This window comes from Peromyscus californicus, unplaced genomic scaffold (assembly GCF_007827085.1).
Source record: "Peromyscus californicus insignis strain IS unplaced genomic scaffold, ASM782708v3 Scaffold_17__1_contigs__length_78620276, whole genome shotgun sequence".
NCBI classification, from domain to species: Eukaryota; Metazoa; Chordata; class Mammalia; order Rodentia; family Cricetidae; genus Peromyscus; species Peromyscus californicus.
In genome coordinates, this window is record NW_026294469.1 from 877,297 (window position 1) to 885,888 (window position 8,592).

The following is an 8,592-nucleotide window of genomic DNA, read 5'->3' on the forward strand; positions in this document are numbered from 1 at the left end:
GGCAAAACATTTTAAATGTATAACTTATTTAGACAGTTTTGTAATATACCATCTTCTCAATGAGCAATGGGTAACTTTCATACAAAATTTTAAAATATATTTCTTAGATTTTATCAGTGTGACCATACATATTTCTTTCTTTTCTTTTTTGGTTTTTTGAAACAGGGTTTCTCTGTGTAGCTTTGGAGCCTGCCTTGGAACTTGCTCTGTAGACCAGTCTGGCCTCAAACTCACAGAGATCTGCCTGCCTCCCGAGTGCTGGGATTAAAAGCTTGCACCACCACTGCCCGGCCATACATATTTCTTATTGGAGTTATTTCTGGCTAGTCTATAAATTTTGCTGCCACCCTAACTGGAAACTTTGTTTTAACTATTTCATGATTATAGGAAAGTATAGTGTTGAACGTGATATGCTTAATACTTTTACCCAGTCGTTCTGCTGATCTATTGTATCCATAAGCTCATAATTATTTTGAAATTCTTAATAAACTTTAATAACCACTGTAATTCATCATAAATATGTCAGGATCAATTAAAAGATGTGTACTTATCTTATATAATACTTCTTTTAAAATTAACTTATTTTGTGTGCATGTGGGTGGATGAGTGTGTGCCACTGTGTATGTGTGCAGGTCAGAGGACAACTCTGTGGGAGTCAGTTCTCACTTCCACCATATGGATTCTGGGTCTCAGGCAAGTCAGATTTGGCAGCCAGCCCTTTACCCTGAACCATCTCAACAGACGCCCTTTGACACTTCTCTAATGCTTGCTAATGTGTTTTGTTTTGTTTTGTTTTGTTTTGTTTTGTTTTCTCTCAAAAAAGTTGGCATTAGACTTCAAAGATTAAGCAAGCACAGTAACAGAATTTTATTAATTTATTTATTTCATGTGTTTTTTACTTATTTATTTTACGTGCATTGATGTTTTACCTGCATGTATGTCTGTGTGAGAGTGTTGGATCCACTGGGAACTGGAGTTAAAGAGAGTTGTGAGCTGCCATGTGGGTGCTGGGAATTGAACCTAGGTCTTCTGGAAGAGCAGCCAGTGCTCTTAACCTCTGAGCCATCTCTCCAGTCCCCACCTCTGCTGAATTTATAATACTGTTTTGTTATTTACTTTTATGGCTGCCTTCCCCTTGTGGAAAATAATTTTGTTTTCCCATCTTCTGTAATAAACAGCTCCATTTTAAAGCAAAATATAAATCTAAAAAATTACACAAGTGAAAAATGCTTTTTAAATAAAAACATGCTGTATTTGGCATATAAATATTTGATTGATATTAATACATCAGTCTTTATCTGAGAAAGGGTGTTTTACATCAGAAATTAGCAAATACTTTAAGATGAATTATTTATGTGTAAAACTGGCAAAGCATGAAAAGAAATGTTAATGATAAATGCTAAAGCCCAAACTGAAACTCTCTCCTAAAAGTAATTAGATTAGAATGAAAATTGCAATAAAGGTTCTTTAAACTGGTGGTTTTCTATGATTTTATTTACCAATATAAAACTTAGTTGTTATAGCAGCACAAATGTGAAAAAAAATTAAACATGGGCTGTTGTAATTGAGATAGAGGCTAGTAGCAGCAAGTCCTCCCACACCCCACTACTTCTAGTACCGAGAGTGCTCCATTGAATGCCTAGCCTGGGGCTCTGAGTAAAATGATTCCTAAGTCACTATCCTAGATACCATGAAGAGATATTTATGCAAAGCTACCCCCCTGAAAAACAGTATGAGAAAATACATCAAGACATCACAGCATAACTAGAATGCTTGTGTTTTGACAACAGCCAGTTATTTTAAGAATACACTTGATTAGTTGTCTATACATAGCACTTACCCTTTTCCCCAGGCTGGTGTAGTTCCATTGGACTATGTAATCTCCAAGAGCTTCATTATATTAATTTTACATATCTCTACAAATATCTTCGGCATTTCGTCCTACATTAAATATCACAATGTAACTCCCAGTTTTTACCAAGAGAGTGGCCTCTGACTCCTGCTGATTACAAATCAGAACTGGATAAAAATATTTATTAAAACAGGACTTTATGAAGTGAACACAATGGACAAATTGTAGCATGGACTCAAAAATTAAAGAAACACAGGGCTAGAGAGATGGCTTTCACAGTTAAGAGTACTAGCTACTCTTTCAGAAGACCTGAGTTCAGTTTCCACCATCCATCTGTAACTCCAATCCTAAGGATCAAATGCTCTCTTCTGGCCTCTGCAAACACTGCAGGCACATGGTTCACTAACACACACACATAGAACAGATAGAAGAGTGAGTTTTCCCCTTTTCCCTCTTACCCTGTGGCTTTTCTCTAAGGGGAAAACTGAACTACAGAGCTTCTTAGCAGCAATGATACAGAATGTTAAAACTCTTAGAAGAATCTAGCTGTCTGCACAGAACAGGCAGAAAGATACCTCTATAAAAGAATGTGAAAGGGATCCTGGAAAAAAGTGAGCTGGAGAAGAGAATGACCCCAGAAATGAGTAAGAGGCTCCCAAAGTGCCAAGTTACCTTTGAGGTGTATGTACATGAGACAGGCCTGGGGTAAGACAGCAATAATTTCAAGAACTAAATAAAAGCATTCAACCTCAACACCTCTGCTATTTTGAACCAAATAATTCCTTATTCTGTCCTGTGCAATGTAAGATGCTTAGCAACACTTCTGACCTCTTCCCACTATATGCCAGTCACCAGTGAGGGCTGACCAAACTCTCCAGATCCCAAGAGACTACACAAGTTGGAAGTATATGTGGAGATGTAAGTGGTGTATAGATATAAATTGACATTGACAAAGATCTGGAAAGGTTAGAAACCCTGTCTACAGACAGAAAGTTTTAAAACTTGCAGTCAAAAGCTAATGTGGCCGGGCGGTGGTGGCGCACGCCTTTAATCCCAGCACTCGGGAGGCAGAGCCAGGCGGATCTCTGTGAGTTCGAGGCCAGCCTGGTCTCCAAAGCAAGTTCCAGGAAAGGCGCAAAGCTACACAGAGAAACCCTGTCTCGAAAAACCAAAAAAAAAAAAAAAAAGCTAATGTGATTGGTCATTTGCAAAAATAACAATTATTTAAAGTAACACTTTTTAGGTTTTTACAAGACTCATATCCTAACAACAAATATTCAAAAAGTCCTAAACACAATAAAAATAGTCTGAAAATGAAGAACCAGGAAAAAGTGACTATCAAGATGACATATGTGTTAAGATGGTCAGACAAAGGCTTTGAAGCAGGTAAAATTGAACACATGAAACAAAAGGAGAAAAAAAATAATTTTTCTTGGCAAAGAAATGAAATTATATAAAGAGAACAGACAATGGAATCAAAATGACTTCTTCAAGGATCTTTAAAAAAAAAAATCCTAAAATGTGTATGGAACCACAAAAAGCCTGCAATAGCAAAAGCTATCTCAAGCAAAAAACAAAACAGAAGGCTAACTTTAAATATACTACATAGTCATAGTAATCAAAGCAACATAGCATACCTCAAAATAGACACATAGATTGTGATGGTTAGTATCATCAAATTGACAGGATGTAGAATCACCCTGAGAGACAACCTCTGAGTATTCCTGCAAAGGACGGTCTAGATTAGGTCAGCCTCTGATCATGCCTTTCAGACTAACACAAGAGTTTCCCATCCTCCTCCTCCTCTGACTATCTTCCTGCATAGCCACTAAGTGTTGCCCACTAACTGCACAGGTCCTGAACCACACTCCAGCCTAAAGACTACACATGGCTGAAGAGTAATTTTCCAAAGGAAAGCCATTGATGATCAGTTTTCAGTTCCCAGCATTAATTGGATTGCTTTCATGACATTACTTCCTGCTTCAACCATGTGCAATTTGTCACTTGCTTCAGCCTTTAACTGACGATTCTTACAGGTAACTGATGCTCATTTTCATCATTATATTATTTTTATTTATTTTATTATTCATATAATATTAATTATACATAATTAATATTATTAATTATATTAATTATTTATATTATTAGACCTCAGGCAATCCTCTGCCTCCTAAGTAATAGGACTATAGATGCAAGCCATTGTAGTGGGTATTTGTTCCACATATGGCCTTGGGGTACCAGCCCCTAGGGCATGGCTTCTTGGCTAGCTTAAGATCTGGGGAGTACATACATGGGGCCCATCTCTCATGTGCTCTTGAATGTTGAAGACTGAATCAGGTGGTATGAAGCAGCATGAGACCGGTTCTCAGCCTTCCAGGGACTCTGGGACTGAATTTGCCTTATCTTATATCAGTGAGTTATTCCTCCATATAATCCTTTAATAAATAATCCCTTTCTCAGTAATCCATGGACTTCCTGCATTATCTGGTGTCCAACATGGGTCATGAACCCACAACCCTGAGATTAAGAATCTCATGCTCTACTGACTGAGCAGAAAAAACATAAAATGAATATTTTGACAGACTTTCATAAATGACTAAAGACCAAAGCTAAGGGTACAAATAAATAACATTATACTTGAAGGCTTGCTGAACACAGGAGTGGATGTGACTATAATTATACCACAACCATGGCATCCGAATTGGCCTCTTCAGGAGGTAGATGTTCAATTCCTAGGCATTGGAACACTATCTCAAGTAAAACAAAGCATGAGATGGGTTAAATGCATAGGGCCAGAAAGACAGAGAGGAAGGCTGAGGCCATATGTGACTAATGTAGCAGTGAATCTATAGGGTTATGATCTGTCACAGAAATAGAATACCCAGATTAATATTCCTCCAATCTCAGAAGTGGAACATACACCATAAACAGGGCATACACCATAAACAGGGCACAACAACTGTTGAACTCTCAGAGGTACCGATGGCCTTACCCTTAAAATGGCTAACTAACAAACCTGTGTGGGTTTGGCATTGGCCTATGACACAAGAGAAACTATAGAACAGCTGGTTCAGGAGCAGTTAAGTGTTCAACATATTGAAGAATCTACCAGCCCTTAGAATTCTCCTATATTTGTTATTAACAAATCTGGAAAATGGAGAATGCTGACAGATCTAAGAGTCATAAATAAAGTAATTCAGCCTATGGGCTCTCTACAGAATGGGATGCCCTTGCCCACTCTGTTACCTAAAGAATGGCCTATTATAGTTATTGACTTAAAAGATTGTTTCTTCACTATACCTCTACAAGGAAAGGATAGGGAAAGATTTGCCTTCACAGTACATACTTAAAATAATTCTCAACCAGTTAAGAGATATCAATGGAATGTACTCCCACAGGGAATGTTAAAAAGCCTTATCCTATGCCAATATTTTATACAAAAATCATTGGAAATAATTGTGTGCAATTTCTACAATATACAATTTACTATTATATGCATGATATCTTATTAGTTGATCCAAAGTGAGATACTTTAGAAAACATGTTTGAAGAAGTAAAGACAGTTTTGCCTCACTGGGGATTACAAATTGCTCCTGAAAAAATACAAAGAGGAGATTCTATTAATTACTTAGGATATAAGATAGGTTTAAAAAATTAGACCCCAAAAGGTACAAATCAGGAGAGATCAATTGTGGGCTCTTAATGACTTTTAAAAATTGTTAGGAGACATTTCCAATTTACTGCCCACCATTAGGATAACTAAAGATGAACTAATAAATTTGTCCAGTACCCTAAATGGGGATAAGGACTTAAATAGTCCAAGAGAATTATTAGCTGAAGCTGAGAAGGAATTAGCTTTAATGGAAAAGAAAATATGAGAGGCACATGTGGATCATATGAATTCAGAGCTTAACTGCATTCTGGTTATAATACCCTCTAGACTATCCCCTACAGGGATCTTGATGCAAAGGGATGGTATTATATTGGAATGGATATTTCTACCATACAAACAGAGTAAGAAATTAAAGACATACATGGAAAAGATTTCTGATCTGATTTTAAAAAGAAAATTAAGACGTCATCATTTAACAGGAATGGACCCAGCAGAAATTGTCATGTCTTTAACTAATGAAGAAATTTCCTCTTTATGGAAAAATAATGAATATTGGCAAAGAGCTTGCAGTAATTTTTTTGGGAAAGATTAATAACTACTATCCCAAAAATGAGAGAATAAAATTCAGGAAAAAAAACCCAGTTGGGTTCTTCCTCACATTGTACAAAGAAAACCAATCTCTGGAGTCCTAACGTTCTATACAGATGTTAATAAAGTAGGAAAGGAAGGATATAAATCATGAGATTTAAGTAAAATGGTTCAAAGCCCTTACAATTCTATACAAAAATCAGAATTGTATGCCAATCTTATGGTACTAATGGACTTTACAGAACCTCTCAATATAGTTACTGACTCTCAATATGCAGAAAGAGTTGTTTTACATATTGAAACTGCTGAATTTTCTGATAAAATTAACTTCACTATTTATACACTTACAGGAAATTATCAGAAACAGGGATCATATATATATATATATATATATATATATATATATATATATATATATATATATTACACGTCAGATCCAATACAGGTCTGCCAGGTCCTCTAGCACAAGATAATGATGAAATTGATCAGTTATTAATAGGAAATGTGCTAGAGGCCTCAGAATTTCAAAGGAAACACCATATAAAGAGCAAAGGTTTAAAAAAGGACTTTTCCATCAAAAAAAAATGTCCTACTTGCTCCTTCTATAACCAAAGTCAATTACCTGCAGGAAGTCATCCTAAAAGTATACAAAGAAATGAAATTTGACAGATTAATATGTTTTATTTTGTAGCATTTGGAACATTAAAATATTTACACCATATTTTACAATAGATACATTTTCAGGATTTCAATGGGCAACTGCTTTGAGTTCTGAAAAAGCTGATTCTGTAATTACACACCAATTAGAAATCATGGCCATAATGGCTATACCTGTACAAATTAAGACTGACAATGCTCCAGCATATGTCCTCAGTAAAATGAAACAGTGTTTTGCATATTACAATACAAAGCATATTATAGGTATACCACATAATCCTACAGGACAAGCGGTTGTAGAAAGATCTAATCACACTTTAAAAGAAATGCTTTATAAACAGAAAGGGAGAACAAAAACCCCCAAAGATAGATTGCATAATACCTTATTAACCTTGAATTTTCTTAATGTTGATGAGAAAGGAACAACAGCTGCGGAGAGACATTGAATAGTAGAAAAAAACTGCTGAACTAAATCACCCTGTGTACTTCAAAGGTGTGTTGACCTCAGAATGGAAACCAGGATATGTGCTACAATGGGGAAGGGTTTCGCTTTTGTTTCCATAGGAGAAAAAAAACTATGGATAACATCAAAATTAATAAAAATTTGATTCAATCAGGAGAAACTTCTTGAAAAGGAGAAATGATAGCTCATTCACTGATGTGACAATTTACAAGTTGTAAGGAAAACTCACCTAACAATGGTCAGGGCAGGGTTCTGTTTTTGTATCTACAGGAAAACAGAAATACCCATTTTCAAGAAGTTAAAAAGACCTTGGACACCTAGATGTCTAAAGCAGAAGGGAAGGCTATCCAGAAAAAGTTTACAAGCAGAGAAAAATTGGACCTATTGGTATGAATATACTCTACAGGGTAAAATATCACTGCCTAACACCCATATCTCTTTACTTCGGAGAAAAATTGTGATCCTGACTCAATTATAAATCAAGTTTGTTTTGGAGTTGGAATGTGGCTCTCTCCTTCTCTAAACCCAATTATGTTGTTAAAAGAAAAAATTAGGAGATTCTGTCTCATATTAAGAGCCACCTGGTGTGGGACAAAAGAAAACAATAATCTAGGGATTATCATTGTCAAGATTCTATTTCTCTCCATGCTTATTCTTGATTCTTTAGAACCTTTCTTTACATATTATGTCATCTTAAAATTTAAATTTCTATTTTGATATTAATAATGTTCAAGTTTTCCACAATGAAAAAATAAATCTTCCCAATAATAGTCTCTGAAGTCTCCAGAAGGCAGATGGGACCCCACAACAATGATTCTACCTGGTTCATAATGATGCCATTGAGCAGATAAACACCACTCAGTGATCAGCTTTGGACTGCAAACTGTTCAGGACAGTTCCAAGATGGCTAGCTGAGATGGTCCATCATATTACACTTCTAGTCAGAACTTCGGGTAAGCTTTACCCATAACTCTGAGACTGACTACGAATATTACAATCAGTTCCTATGAGATCTAACCATTGTTTTAGTTTTTCACAAGATCCCACAGAGATATGGTTGCCCCCCACACACAAAAGTAGGAAGCAATTCTAATAAAATGATGCCACCTCTACCAAAAGGTTTTGTTTTCTCAGTGTTGTGGATAGTTGTCATCTGTTAGATGTTGGTTAGAAATTGTATTAGGGTTGGAGGTGAAACAAAGTTTAGACTCAGGATTCTCTTTTGGATAAGAAAAAAGGAGAATAGATAGGATAGAATAATAAGGTAGATTATTGTATCTACTTGTAAACTAAATCAGTATCTATTAGCTTTAGATAATTTGCATTGGTATGGATTCTTGTATATTGATACAAATGTAAAATTATTTTTCTATTCCTGTTTAAGATAATTTATATATTGATACAAATGCATTATATTTA